Source organism: Numenius arquata, chromosome 8 (genome assembly GCF_964106895.1).
Source record: "Numenius arquata chromosome 8, bNumArq3.hap1.1, whole genome shotgun sequence".
Lineage (NCBI taxonomy): Eukaryota > Metazoa > Chordata > Aves > Charadriiformes > Scolopacidae > Numenius > Numenius arquata.
Window position 1 is genome coordinate 21,661,075 of NC_133583.1, and position 16,395 is coordinate 21,677,469.

At 37.5% G+C, this 16,395-nt stretch overlaps 1 protein-coding gene across 1 annotated transcript in view; it reads left to right on the forward strand.

Annotated features, from left to right (window-relative positions):
* The first annotated feature begins 227 nt into the window (after positions 1-227).
* PPARG (peroxisome proliferator activated receptor gamma) overlaps positions 228-16,395 on the forward strand; it is a 60,066-nt gene continuing 43,898 nt past the window's right edge. Inside the window, exon 1 of the mRNA XM_074151307.1 lies at positions 228-292. The gene's annotated coding sequence lies outside the window, so the exon portion shown is untranslated. The remainder of the gene's footprint in view (positions 293-16,395) is intronic.

Below are 16,395 nucleotides of genomic sequence, written 5' to 3' on the forward strand. Positions count from 1 at the left end.
ACCTCAGCGCCGGGTCCCGCCCTCCCCCCCCCCCCTCAAAGCCCGCCAACCGCTGCGGCGCGAGCCCCGCGGCGCGCGGCGCCCCCGACCCCCGGCTCGCGCCGCCCCCGACCCCCGGCTCGCGCCGCCGGTCCGGCTCGCCCCCCTCGGCGCCGGGCCGTGTGGGCCGGCGGGGAGGCGGTGCCCGGGCCGGGGGGGAGGCGGTGCCTGGTGGGGTAGGACGGGCCGAGCCGGGGGAGTTTATCCCACTAGAAGGGAAGAGTTTCTCCCGCTGAGACCTGACAGCGGCCAGGTCAGTGCGGGCTGCGGGGAAAGGCAGGGCGGGGGGGAACGGACCTTCGCCTGAGGTGAGGGGGGGACGCGGGAGGCGTGTGGAGAACAGCGGGCTGAGGGAGACGCGGGTCTGCGTGTGTGAGGGGGCGGTTTGTGAGGGGCGCTTCTGTCGGAGGAGCTCGGGGCTGAGGGGAAGGCTTGGGCGGTCGGGGAGGGCTGAGGTGCCGGGGGTGCTTGTGGGGGTTGGCTCGGCGGGGGCTTTTCCTGCAGCGGAGGGGAGAAGCTCCGGCGGGCGGCTTGTCCTGGCAGACCTCCTCCCCTCAGGGGCCATGCCTCGGTACCGGGCGGCTCGTCCTGGCGGACCTCCTCCCCTCAAGGGCCGTGCCTCGGGTACCGGGGGCATGGCCCTTGAGGGGAGGAGGTCCGCCAGGACGAGCCGCCCGGTGGCCGTGTGGCGAGAATCCCCCCCCTCGGTGAGGGCTGGAGGGCCGGGCAAGCGGCAGGCTGTGCCCGGTAGCCCGCTGGCAGGAGCGTGGGCGCTGTGTCCATGGTGCTGTACTCCGGGGCAGCAGGCCCTTCACAGAGGAGGATGCTGAGGGAGAGAAGGTGCCTACAGGGGTGGTCTCCTCCCCTACAGGAGGTGGAGGTGATGGGGATGGATGTCTCCAGAGGTAGACCTTCCCCCGCGTTAGGGGAAAGGAGCGGAGAGGGAAGCGTTGCTGCTCACCTGGCTAATTCCCTTAATGAATGAACAGACTTTTTTTTTTTTTCTTACGAATTTCTCAACCACAGAAAGTCGGGGAGCCCTTCTGAGCCTGCAACAACTGAGATGCTATGTTGAAATGTATTATGTCTTGATGGCATGCCTCAGGTTTGCAGGGGTGTTTTGTAATCTTCCTGGTGTCATTTCTCTCCAGGGTAGTCTACAACTGGAGAGTGTAAGTTCCTGTGGTGTTGTAACTTTGTGGCACTGTGTACACATGACAACACTATGCTGACTTAACAGTGATGTATTTATTAATATCAGTGACGTAAGCCTGGTATTTATTCTGATGAAAAGCTCAGGACATTATCAATTTCTTCATGTACTGTGGGCTCTAGGTTCCTTTAAATCAGCAGGATCAATTATAATTATCCTTGAAATAACTAGGATGGTGAGCTAGCTAGCCTTGTATTTGTGACTTGCTGCCCCATCTCTGGATAAGATTTGCTGTGGGACAGGATTGTAACATTCCATTTAAGAATCAGTATTCAAAACAACAAAAAAATATTTTTCTGGTACCAATTAGTCTGTAATTTAATCAGTAATTTACCTTTTAAAAGGTTACTATGATTTGTTACTAGTTAACTAAAAATTCCTAGTGTACACAAGTAACTATGGCATATAATACTCTGTGCTGTCCTTTGAAAAGAGGTTTTCTGTGTCGTGCTCCCATTAATATCAGAGTTTGTTGCATGAAGTTGCGTGTTTGACATCATTATTCCCTTTGGCTGTCACCAAAAAAAAAATGCCGCAAAAATTGCTTAGAGATTTAATTATGAGATTATAAGAAATCACTCTTAGTGCGTTAAGGCATGTGTTACAATATAAGACTTGTCAAGGGGAGAGAGAGCTGGAAAAATAGTTGGCATGGACTTTGAATGATAACCAATCAGAAATATAATTTAAAGGTATTTTTACACAGGCAGCTTTTGAATTTGAATATTCTTAGGCATCAGTTTTATAAAATACCTCATTAACAGTTAGTGCTTCAGAGATTATATATCTGTAAACAGCCTTAAGACTGTACATTTCTTAGAAATGCCTCAATGTCAAATTCCTGGATAATACAATTCATTAAATATCAGCATTCAATGAAATCTCCATTACAATATAGAACATACAAATAATTCTTTTTCTCCCGATATAAATTTATGTCATATAATAAATTATCACAAAAAATGAAGGTGGCAAAATATCAGAATTTAATTGAAGAATATGGAAGTATGCCTTTTAACCTTCCTTGTGATACTGATAAAAACCCCCACTGTCAACACTGCTTCTAAATCTGACTTTTCTGTAAACTTTTTTAAGTAACAGTAAGTCCATTTCTAAGTCAAATAAATTTAGGCCCAGCTTCAATTATTATCAGTATAATTTTCTACTTATAGCAATGGCTAGTAAAATGAAATTTGCAAAAAGTTATAATTTAAAAATAAGGAAAAGCTTAAAAGTAGAAGAAAAACTGTCTTGTACGAAGCTGGACTAACTAAATAATGAAAAAAATACTTAATGAGTTTTTTTCACCTTGATTGCTGAAGCCCTCTTTTGGTTTGTTTCATTTTTTTTTTACATATAGTCTCTTCAGAATGATGTTGAATATATTTACTAGCCATTTTTTGTAGCCTAATAGTGAATCGCTAGTCATGCGTAATTGATAGTCAGAATTTTCTTTAGTTTCTTTTACTAGCTTTTGTCACAAGGATTATTCCTGTATTCTCCTCTGGCATGCAGTAAAACAGTTTCCAGTGCAGTTGCTTAAGATAAATTAAAATACAATTGTAAATTATCCATGCTAGGTTCTTTTGAAGTCATGGATACAATACTTCCCGTTAATTATTGCTACTAGTTTCATTTTTTAGTCACTGATAGACTTACTGAACTTAGGATGATACTAGATGGTGAGTTCTAATTATTCCATGCTGTATTTCCATAATGATGTATATTGCTCTAACAGCAGGGATCTGTTTTTCAGGTGCTTCATACCAAATGTTCTCTGTGTGTCAGGTAACTTTTTTGCAAACTAACATAAGAAAAAGTTAGAAATAATCCAAAGCAAGAGAACATTGCTATACTCAAGTCCTACGTACCCATGCCACAAGCAGAAGTTGGGGGGTCCCATTAACAGGTCAGTTCTTAAGGATTTCATTTAACTGTTACAGAGTACTTGGAAAAAATCTCCCCTCACCTTTTTTTTTCCCCCTGTGAAGACCTTTCCAAGGCAGAATTAAAAATGAGCAAGCTATAAGATTTCTCTTCAGATATTTAGATTCCCAGGAATATGAAATGTAAATTGACTCCTGCATTAAGTGATAAATCTCTTACATTTTTTTTTTCTTTGTTCCTCCCCACGTCCCTACTTTTTTTTTTTTTTTTTTTTTTTTTTAATGAAGGATAGTCTGTCTTTTTTCTGTTGTGCTTCCTTTCAGGTTCCAGTGACAAAGTATGTAAAAACCACAGGTGCTAAGCAAATTGTCCCCCTAGTACTAGCACCTGTGGTGAGTGGGGCTTGGGATACCTTCAGATCTTGCAAGTTTAAGGAGATACGAAGGAGAAAATGTATGTGGCAACCATAGGAAAGACTAAGTTTCTACGTCAGCATCAGGTCTTCTACTGCAACATGGACTTCTTTTTTGCCTGTTGCTACAAAGATGTCATCTCTTCTCACACCACAAGGCAAATATACAACTAAATCCTTTGTAGGCTTTTATTCTTTTAATCTGGGAGGAGTGGGGGAAGAGGAGAGGAGAGGGGGGAGCAGCGAGGCCTGGTCTACATATCTGAAGACTTTCACAGAACTTAAATCAATTTGATCCAGCTCACATTTTTCTCCCACTCCACCCACACCTTCCTTTATATTATTTGGCCTGTTTGTCCTCTCCTAAACCACTTTATAGAATTGAACCAAACAGTTACATCATTCTCCAATTAAAATTCATGATATATGAACTATATAGATATTTTTAATTACCTGTATTGCAGTAGTACCTAGCAGCCTAGTCAAAACTGGGGCCATCTTGTTACTCACTCAAATGAAAAGGTTGTCCCTACCCTTAATACTATATGATCTATGGCATAAGAATGCAAATAGTTACTGATTTCCCAAGGGTCTCTTCCAACCTAGACGATTCTATGATTCTATGATTTACAACAGAGACACAATGTAGTAGTGAGATTGATGCAAAAATTTTAAATTAAAATGTCAGTGGTTTTATTTATGCTTACAATAGTAAGTAAAAAAAGTTAGGTGTATGTGTGATAACAAATCCCCAAATTTACAGCAAAAAACCCCCTCAATTTCTAAGCAGCACCCTATTGTCTAAATGCAGCTGATTTTACTTTGCAGTTTCGCTAGCTTTCACTCTAAATAGAAAAAATATCCTGCTTAGAAAGGGGAAGACAAGTAACTACCTCAAAAGCTGGGCTGTGAATTTCTGGAATCGACTAGCAGATGATGCTTTGTGGACTTGCATAAGCCACCCCTTTCCCTCGTGACTAAGCAGATCACCTCCATGCCATGCGGTCTGCACATTCAGGACAAAGTCTATGAATTCAAGTCTATGAATCCCAAAGTCTACTCTGCTGGTTGATAATTAGCAATTTAAAAAACACAAAGCTTACGTAGCTTTGTGTATGTATGTTCAGGCAGAAGTATGCTTGATGAATGCTAAGATGAACATATATGTATGGTTATATACATACTTGTAGGGAATACCTGTGTGTAGGTAATGTATTAACCCTATGTTATAGAATGATTTCCTACTTATTTCAGTAATGTTGAAAGGCTATATATAACATCTGATAACACAATATAATAAATATTGGATAATATCCCAACAGAGGAAGATACGGAACACTCCACGGTATCAAAAAAAGATGATGTTGGTTTATTGGAAGATGCATAGAGTCTAGAAAAAAAAAATCCCAGCTTCGTGCAGGTCAGTGGCGGTTCTGCTGTTTCAGTAGGGTCAGGTTTTCAATCTACATGCAGTGTTAGAAATGTTGTCCTATATACGGCTTGCTTCCACGCAATTACTGTTGAAGTCGGTCTGTGGCTTTAGCATGCTGAAAATATAGGGTCTGACTCTAAGTGAATTGCTGTTTGCTCACTGAGAGTAAATGCCTGCAATTAAACAGCCATGAATATATATTATAGCAAAAGTCCTACATGCTTTTCTTTACGTTATTGAAGAAATGCCAGTGTAACAAGAGTAGTGTATTTATTTGCCTTTTGTTCTGGAATTTATGTGATCAATTTCTTAAAGTATTTTAACTCGAAATGAAATACTAACATTTTGATACAGACATTGCAGTTGGTATTAGTTTATTCTAGACCTTCAAATTAGACACAAATTCTAGTTTTGGTCTTATAACAGCTGTTATGGGAGGAAAATATTATACTTCATGCTGGTTTACGGGTTATTGGAATTTCATGAGCTCCACGGGGACTCATGTCTTTCCTCTTTATCACAAATCCGATTGTGACATGTTTTAGATTCCCTTTTGCCAGAATCCTATACTTTTTTATAGGAGATCTCCAGCTGCAATTCCTCTGACTTACCTGTATGTATGTATAAAATTCTAAAGAAGTTATTTTCATACAAAGACTTTTAGCTGTGATGAAATAGGCATGGAGAATAAGCGAGAGTGGTGGAAGTTTTCTTACTGTGTTTTGTGTTTTTCCGCTGAGTTTAAGCAAATTACTTTCCAGAGAATTTCATATTTGCACAAAGTAGCCCTGCCCAGAATTATGATCTTGTCTTAAACTTTTTACACAACATGTGATTACATTGCATTGCATAAAATAGGATTTTATGTTATAATATTGCATTATAAGTCCATAGTACTTGTGTGTTTGTTTAGATTTATTGAACAGAGATGTTGTGTAACTGCTGTAACTACTCATGGTTGTGTAGCAGCAATTTTGAAGTTTGAGAGGCTTTGAACTTAGGTTGCTATCTATATACAAATAGAATGCTGTATTTTTTCAAAATTTATGCTAAGGGAATATTTTAATATTGCTGTGAAATAAGCTCTCAACCATGGTGGTTTGAAACATATGTCAGACTACCAAAGGAGTCACTCTGTTACACCAAAAAAGGGACTATGAAAAGAAAAATGTTAATTATAGGCCTTAACACTCACACCAAGATCTTCTAGTAGGGGTGGTCAGAAAAACAGGTTTTACTACCTAGACCTGGTGCTTTGTGGTGCTATCTAATATGGGGGCTTGTGGAAAAATGCGGCCACTTCTATTTACTGCCATTCATAATGTACATATTTCCTCATGATAGGTTTAGGTACTGACTTTTTATGTCTACAGTAAATAAAACTGAAGAGTTTATCCTTTCATCTTGAATATGTTTTACTTGGAGTTCACTGTTCCCTACAGTGGTATTTCAGCTACAAAATTTTATGCTGAATCTCAGTTTTTAAGCTTAATAGAAACATGTTATAATGTGGTATATTGCTAAATTAATTTTTAATCCTACATAAGAATGTAAAAAGGAAAAAAAAGTAAAACTTTATTTTCAGTTACACCCAGAGAAATCTGTAGATAAACAAGTACGTGAGGGCAAAAGGTTGCTTTATTTACAGAGAATTTTGTCTGCATTCTCTAACCTTATTCAGGACTGTATTTAATGGAATCTTGAGAAATTTTGAAGAGGCCGCAGGCTGAGGTTCTAATTCCCTCCAGGACAAGGAAAAATCATTTTATCTATTTGCTTTCTAGCTTGTAGTATGTTTGAAACAAAGTTCTTGCACTGACCTAGTGATGTAGCTATTCCTCCCATTCTGCTGAAGTTAACCACTGGTAGTGGATGAATTTACTTTGTTGAGTCACTAAAGTTCTGTGAGGATTTTACTGCATTTCTTCTCTGTCATCACCCCTAGATGCCATCACTTGCCCTTAAACTGCATATCTGAGATGCCTTATTTGTACATCAAGGCATGTTAGCGTATTTGGTTTTTTAAAATGATTAGAAATATTAAGAAAAGCAGGCTAGTGTTTTATTTCTTTTAAATATCCCATAGTAATTGTCAACGTAAGCAGAGTTTGACAAATGACTGTGTTTTGCAAGACACTCATGAAGGTATAGATTTTTTTTCTTTTGCCCAGAACACGATTAAAGAGTGTGGAAACAAAAGTTCTGCAAATATGCTTTCACTTTCAGAATTTCCAGCTGTTGCTGAAGATGGTTTGAGATGATAAACAAGATGAAACTTTAAGCTTTATTTAGAACAAAAGGATTTCACATTAAATCAGTTCTCTGAATGAAACAAGTGCTATTAAAAAGGCTTATTTTCCTGGATTATTTTTTTTACATTTACACTAGAGCTATTGCCGGAATTGCTGAACTGGCCTGCAGTAGGTTATTTAGTAAAGATCTCAGCTAAGTATGAGTAGTTACCATTAACTGCAGAGTAAGTTTCAAAGTTACTACTACAAAAGTTTATTATGACAGGTCCTGAATTTAAAGTAGGAAATAAGCGAACACTGAAGTATCACTTTGCAAGGTTCAGGTTTTTAACTGTGGTTTTAACGTATTTTTTGTTATCAAGGCAATGCAAAATAACTTCCAAAAATCCTATGGAAGCTTAATTAGTAATTCCTAGCTTTCTTTTTTTTTGTTGTTTTTTTTTTTTTTTAAATTATTTGGATGCTTGCACTTAAGAAACACTATTGCAAGCAAATTCTACACTTGCTTTCCATGATTAGCTTGCCAATTGATCTTGGTTCTGTTTTGCAAGCTTCTTGGAGTATTTGCTATGATGTGAGCTTGCCAATTGTCTTGAACTGGTTAATTGTTTTTCTGATGCAGAGAAGAACATTATGGCACGATGAATAAGAGACCCAAGAGGGTTCCTTACAGAGTTTCCTTTGGGCACTGCCCAAAGACTTGTTCTTTGGGTCTGCCTCATGTGATCAGGCTGGCTAACTTTACCCAGTTAAGTTGGGTGCGGCGGATATTTATTATGTTCACAATATCTTGTTTAGTTTGGGGCTTTTTTACAATAATCCAATACCCTATATATGGAATAAAATATACACTTGAAATCATCTCACTGGTTTAGGTTTTACTTGGGCTAGTTAAAATATCAGGTTATGCAAGTTACTTTCTGACATAGGTAGTGACACTTGAGGAATTATTTTCTTAAACCAGGATTACTAATTTATTAAGAAATAGTTATTGCAGCACGGTTAGCGTAGGCAGGAATTCTTGACAGTGCTTGAAGAAGTACTGGAAAACCCTTCAGTATCAAGAACCTATTTTTCCTCCACCAAAGATGTTTCCTTGTAGACATGTTGTCTTGAAAATTTTTGGCAATGAAAATCTTAATCCAGAAATAGAATATGAAAAATACATATTTTCCCACAAACATACCTTCATGTTTTAATTTGTATTAAAAAAACACTCAGCATGCTAATGTAATACTTCACAGTAACTGATCCCATTATGAAATGAGTCTGCGTCTAACGGTCTATCATTGTTTTCATTGTTCTGTGCATTGGAATATGGTATCTGTCAAATTTCTAATGAGTCACAGTTTTCTTAAGGCATTTTTTTTAATGTAAGAAAAGAGTTACAGTACAGCGGCCCTCTGAGTGGTACATAATATGCTGTTTCATCCTTCATGATGTAATACTGAGGATGTGGAAGTCATGTGCATTTCTTTCTATTCTTTTTTGGGTCACCAGGGTGCCAATTCTGAGTAGGTGAGAGATCAAATGAAAACCCAGAAAACTGCTTTCTGTATATTTTATCAATTCTGTTTTTAAAAGATAAAAATATTATCAATAGTGTTCATCATCATCTTTACAAACGAAAATACCCATAAGACAAAATTTGTACCAAATAGGTGGAGTAATGTGTAATGTTAAGATAGGCTCTGGCTTTAAAATATTGTGAAATAGATAGAATATCTTTAATCTTAACAGAGGCTACTGGTGTTCAGTATGATTAGATTAATTGCAGTGGTGGATTAAGACAGGGATCAAAGGCAAATGTGGGACTTTGGAGGCCCAGCAGAGAAGAGAGTTGGGAGAAGTGAAAAAGCTGTCCATAATGAGTATCAGGAAAGGTAATTAATTAATTAAAGGGAATTTCGAAGGAAGGCAGTGGGAAGATTGGCTAAGACTCCGTTGGTTTTCTTTATTTAATTAGCCCTTTTTGTGTTTGCCAAAGAAGATATTAAAAAGCAGGGAAAATCTTTACAAATACAGATGTTTGAATTTCTTTCTCAAAGTTTAAAGTTTATTGTTGGAACCTTCTTGATTTTGAATTCTTCTCTCTGGTCTCTTATGAGATTTTTCAGCTTTTCTTGGTTTAAGATATGCTGACAATGCCATAACGTGGTCTTTCACTGTATTTTGGCATTCCTACTCATTGTTCTTTTTCTGCCCAAGTTTGTTCTGTTTTTTAAATCTAGCCTTATTTATTACTCCTTTGAGAACAGGAACTGTCTGATACGCTAACAACAAGTGACAGCTTTCCTGTCACTAAGGACAGTAGAACAGGCAGTGAATATTGCTGAAGTCTGAGGTAAGTTTAGAATAACAATAACTTGTACATACACTGAATTTGATATACTGTAGTGTGACTACGTTCTCTGACGCAGGCTGTGCAACAGATTCCTGTCTCCTCCCCCGGCCACTAACAGGAAGGCACAGCACAATGTTATGCAGCATGTGGCGATTTTAAATTTCTGCTGAAGCTTGACCCATAGACAGGAGGGTGACTCTTTTGTTGTCACTGATGAAATAACTGTACTGTGAATCTCCTTACAATGTCAGAATGAATAGATTTAAATTAAAAAAACAACAAAACAAAACCACAAGAAATTGGTAGAGAGGAAAACAGTAAGACCATGTCTCCTTTTCCTCCCCAGATCTGCATTTTGAAGGGAAGAATAAAGGAAGGAAAAGGTTTGAGGGGAATAAGGTGAGATACCCAGTGTAAGGGGGAGAGATAAAGTAGAAAGTCTAATTTTCCTGGAAGGAAAGCAAAAAAAAAAAAAAGGCAAGGGGAAAGAAGAAATTGATGCAAGTATGGTTGCTGCTTTCCTGACAATTGCTCCAGGAAGGGCTAATGAATGCAGTAATTATACCTGGCAGTTACTCTGGGGGAGAAAGGAATTCTTTGGAGTTCAAAACAGTAAGAGTGATACGGTGCTTATTTAGTTATGAATATGGAAATCAAATAAAGACAATGTAGGCTAAATACTAAATAGCACTGTTTTCTGTTTCTGGTACACCATATAAACTGTTGTATACTCCTCAAGGAAAGCATCTTCTGAATAAGAATTTCTGAAATGAAATTGGAGAAAAAAAATTGGAATATCTACTGCAGAGATGAGTGCTGTATTGGGAAGAGATATTGAGAAACTCCGTAGGGTTTTCCTCCATCTTCTGTGAGTGGTTACTCAGAACAGGTTCCCTTATGCCCTTTGACACTGTACAGTCCGTCTGAAGAGTAGTCAGTTTTCTTCTACAACCATAGGGCATGTGGATTATTTAGTTCATAGAAGCTGGGAGTGATTTTGAGACACATACTGTATCCAGTATGTTGTTAGCTATTCTCAGAGCAGGAGATGAGGTAAATACTAAGCAAGCAGTTTCCGGTTTGCTATAGTATTGCCATCTTTATATTGTGGGCTTTCCAAGCAGCAAAATATTTCTTTTGTTTTCATATGACACAAAGGTAAGAGAGGTAAATGCCTCTGATAGATGTCAATTACAGGAATTTGATAATTTTACTTGCTTTGTCTGTCTGAGTATCAAGAATGTAACTTGTCTCAGAGTTTTCCATCTCTGGAGTTTCTTTTTGCACAGATACAATATTTCACTGAAATGAAGTGTGAGTTTGGGAAAAATAGTTTAGTACCTTTTGTTAGTGCTTAATAAAACAGTGTACAAAGGAAATGCAGATTTATGAGAGTTCTGGAGTCTTATTCACATTCACAGTGATGCTGAATGCCTTCAGAATTGCATGCTTCCCCTTCCTGAAAGCTAAGAATACCTACTATATGTATTGCCAGCTTGCAGGCAGAAAGTGGGACCACATTTAAGAAAAAAAAGCTGACACATAATTAAATAACTCAGGGAATTTGAAGAAAAACAAAACAAAACCCCAAAGCAATCATATTCCCTAGTCTCAGAGATGTCTAATTGAACTCAAACACTAGATCCATACTAGTAAATTAAAAAGTGCTGTAACTTGGGCACAGGCTCAGGAGCTGGATTGTTAAATGGTTAAATTCTTAGAATTGTCCCTGGTCCAGTTTTAGCTCAGCCAACTAACAGCCATTCACTTCCCAGAAATACTTTGGGAGTTAGCGTGGGCCATGGACCATTTACAACAGGCCATATAGGTATTGCCACCCAGTTCTCATGCCTAAGAGAGTTTGATAACGTGAGTGGAAGAAATACGACCAGAGTGAGAGTCCTCGTACTCTTTAGTTGATTAGTGTAGCTGAAACGGAATTAGTTTAAATGCCTCTCAGATTTGTTATAATTTCCTTTTAAGTTTCTTCCTGCCTACGGACCAAGATGAGCTGTGCTTAATGTTCCATTCGTAGATTTAAAAATCTAAAGCTAAAGCTCAAAAAAATTAATTTATAACTTGGGGATATTTGAAAGCTTGTGGCACACAAGAAAGAAATGGAAAGTGCATGGTTGGCGTTTTCTGAAAAGAAAAATTTGTAAGTCACTTTAGCCTACATTGTCTGTCCATTTGGCTTTCATATAAATAAATAAAAAGACATATAGTGTAAAACCCAAAATCTTTTAAAATATTCCGAATTTTTTTTTTTCTAACATCCGATGAAGGATCACATTGTTAGAAGAGCTTGTTTTCTGTGATGGCAAAATTCTCTGTTTATACATCTGTCCTGAGCAGATGTTAGTAAAATACTTGTATATGACATAGTCATTACTCTGAAAAATATGAAAAATATTTTGAAATTTTTACTGTCCTACTGTCTGTTCCAAGAACAATAGGTAACTGACATTGTAACTCACCTTTAAAGAATACATTACAACTTGTTTGCTCTGAAAATTCCTTTTGGCTCAAGTGAAAGTACACAGTGCAAACAAAGTTATGAAATGTGTACACAAGGTGTGAGAGTAGATGGTTATACTTGTGTATAACTTTACGGTTCTGATCCTTCAGGGTAGTCACTGCTCTCTCACCTTTATGCTCACCATCTCATTGATTTGAATGGGACTACACATGAGTATTAGTGCCAAATCAGGCTGACTGATTTTCCCCAAATAGTGTCAAGAAATAAGTCATGGATTTTTTTTATTTTTTGATTAAATAGAAAGCACAGAATTGTAAAATCTAAACATCTGTTTAGGTGGATGTATATTTTAAGACTTGACTGAAAGATTTGAGAGCTAAAATATTTGACAACGTGGCCACGATTTTAATCCTCATTTCTGTTGTAATGGTTGATAAATATTTTGACTTAAAATCCTTTCAGCTGTGTTACTATCAATTCAATTAAAGGAACAGAAAATACCTTGTTTTGTTAAAACTTAACAAAGATACGGCAAGAACCTACTATAGCTAATTAAACGGATGAAGCATTCAAGAAGAAATCTAGAGTAAGTTATAACATTTTTCAAGAGGGTGAGGTACTAACTAATAAAAATATGACAAAACACAATGTAAGGTGAAAATTTTAACTTCAGGTAATTGATTGGCAATCTCAGAAACAGCAAATAGAGAAGGAAGTTCTGTTTACCTTTGCAAGACATTGTCTTGAATATGGAAAACCAGAGATGGGGGAAAGCACTCCATGAAAATTATTTATACATGAAAAATACCCCAGGGCTCCTCAATCCTTTGCATTATTCTTCATTAAAGACTAATTTTTAAAGTATTTTTTTATAATCAAACCGGTGTCATTTTTAAGCCACCCCAAGCTGGATTAAGTTAGCCCCTTATTCCATGCAGTGTACGTAGCAGCACGACCACAGTCCAACTGGATCAGGAAGAGTAATCCAGAAATGCAAAGTTCCGTAAGATCATTTCCTGTTTTCCAGGCATATTTTTTCAAATTGCTCCACCTTGGAAAATCTTAGCTAAAACAGGAATGAAACCATAAAAAAAATGGATATCTGGTGTGCTTATGTCAAACCAAATCAAAATTTTCAAACCTAAATTGTTTGTAATGAGGGTAAGAGTAGCACAGAAGGACAAATAAAAGAAATAGTGTGTGTGTTATCTTGGCTGTTAAAAGTAATTATTCTGCCTTTATACGAATTGCTCTTTGAACAGTAGAACCAACTAAGTTACTTTCCTATGGATATGTCTCTTAGGAATTTTTCATTTGGATTTTCTGATATTTACTACAGGGTGAGCTCAAACTGTTGCTCTTTCAGTGGTGACACTAACAACAATTCGGGCATATTGTGTTAAAACTCCTCTACACGGTAGTTTGTTCTGGCTGAAACAAGCCAATGTTTTCCAAAGCTCTTGGGGATGAAGAGAAAGAGACCAACAAAGACACATAATAGGAAATAGGAAATATTACAAGCCTTGTTTCTTTAGGATTACATTTATCAAATGAAAAATTAATCTTTTAATGGTCATTGTTTGAATTAATCTGCTAAACAAATATTGATGGAACCATAATACGGTTCAAATTGCATTTGAGTCTGAATTTTAAAGTATTCTGTGTACCTGTGGGATGTACTGGCCATCTTTAGGAGCCACTGATGTATGGGTCTTCTTGGAAAGACCTTTCAGAATTAGGTTATATCTTAGTTCATATTATTACAAGGAACTAGAAGCACCAGAAATCCCACAGGCAAATATGTTCCCTCCTGGCAAATTAATCACAGCTTCCATAGGAGAAGGCACAGAAAAGCATCTAAACATTTTCAGTTTATTCTTAATTACTTTGTCAATCTTTTGAAATTTCCTTTCCTCTGTAGTTGAACCACCAACTGTTACTCAAATTTGTCCCAAATTATAAATTCATATAGCCTAAAACTTTTTCAAGAGAGTAAAAAAGCAGTTTGTGGCCTCCGGGAGAGTAAATTCCAGGGTTAATTTATAACTAAAGCAAATGTATCTATAAAAAGAAGAAAAGCTCCATAAGAAATATGCTAACAAATGACATGAAAAAAAAAAAGGCTTGATAAAGGATATCAGAACTTGTTTGGCACCAGTGATTTTACGACTGAGGAATTCAATTATAGGTGTGTTGGGAGTACCAAATCACAATTCTTTAAATTACTAATGGGAGACAAAGCTCTTTATCATGGTCTGAATGTGAACATGCAATGTTCAGTCCTGCCCTGTGTAAATAAACTTTTAGTGCTCACGGTATGCATCTGCATTGGGAGTCTATGGCACCAGAGTTGAAAATGATACACAATTTCTGTTGAATCACTTTTCAAACATGCCTGCTGATACTCTCTTCTATTAGAAATGCTGGTAGTCAACAGATCACTTCCTGTAAGGTTGTAGCGTTCAGCTTGTAATTTTTTCCTTCTATATCATTATCATTTTTCTAGAATCTTGGTAGATTTGTTTGCAGAAAAGTGAAGTGTATATATGTGTACTCTACAGAGATAGGCAGTAAATCACATCAGTTTGGATTTGTTTACTCCTTTGTTAGACACGTAAGTTTCATAGAGGTCTTTAACCTGTGATGTAGATAATGATTTTGTACTTACCCAAGAGAGGCAGATTAGCCTCTGATCAATTGCAAATTAACTCCTACAGTCAGCCTATAATCTAAATTGGTTTTAAGGCTGTCTGCTGCTTACTTGTTAGAGTAATAAACCCGTATCTTTTGTCAGTCATTGAAAGAGGAAGGGCTGTTTCTGGAAATGCAAATTTAACTAATAGGGACATCCCCCCGTTAACAGCTGTTGCAGGAAAACTTAAAGGACTGTGTTTTGTTTGCATGGCCAAATTACAGCAGACAATCTGCATCACTGCCATGAGAAGAACTGCCGACCAATGAAACTCATTAAGTTGACTGAAGTTGTTTTAGGAATCATTTGAATGTTTGTATTGTTTTGTTGGACGTGTCATTGCTGACATTCAAATATGATCATGCTGAATGCATATTATATTGCATTATTTTATATTATATTGTGGCATCATTATAAGAACATTATATGTACAATACCTACCCAAAGTACTAAGTCGACAGACTGCTTCTATGAAAAGCTAAAGAAATAAGTAGTTTATGTTATTTCATTATCAGTTTCTTTTCTTCTTTTGGTATCTGAGGAAAAGCTTTGTTTGCATAGCAAAGGCTTAATGTGTAAAACTTTTACTCTGAATATCCAAAAAGCAAATTATTTATCTTTATTGACCTACTGATTTTACTTTCAGTGAGAAAATTGTTCTCTCCTGAATAAAAACTTATTAAAAGTTGTTAGGTTTTGCAATCTTGGTCATTTTAAAAATTTGCAAATATAAGCAGCATCATTCACCTTCTAATTATTTAATTTATTATCTCTGTGGGCTTCATCGACCTAGAGAGGTAAGGGCTGAGAAATGTTGAACGTACCTGCCTTAAACTATTTAAAATGGTTATTATATATCAGTATTTAAACACTGTTATTGGTAGTTGGTAATCATCCCATGTCACAAAGGGAGACATCTCTCTACAGAATAATTTCAAGCAAGGAATTACTTTAGCTGTTCCGAATCGGCCTCTAGAGGAGCCTCTCTCACTGACCACCAAGCAACTGGAGATATTGTTCTTGTTAACCATTAGGAATACCTGCCACATAGGACAATTTTGAGAATGGATTTTTCAGCCGCCTCCTCTTAGATCAGCTTCATCAGATCCCAGGAAAAATTATGCTAATATAATAAGCACGGAAATGCTGAAGTGTGTGAATTTGTGAGACAAGATCTGTATCGTGGAGAAAAAAAAGAGTGCTGTGGAGGTAGTAATTGTTCACCCAAAGGAATATGAATATGTTCCAGAAACAAGCCATTACCTCACAGGCAGTGCTACCCTGATCCTCTGAATGCAAGGAGTCCATAGGCCTTAAAATTCCTCAAAGCTTCATCTCAAATGACACTGAAACAACAACAAAAAAAAAAAAAAAAAAAAAAAAGGGTGAAAGATTCAGGGAAATACCTTTGTTATGCTCCTGGTTTTTTCGTAGTTAATGTACCGCATGACTTTCCTCTCAACCTCTAGGAATGCATTGGATCTCTGTCAAGACCACAAAGTTGTCCGTACTGTAGAAATGTATGAAAGTTGTCTCTATACAGAGTTGCCATTGCTTTTTTCCTTATCTGTGAAGGAAACACAGCAACTCCCACTGGGGAAATTTCATGTTAACTTGATCTTAAAATAAAAAATCAAGGGAAAGG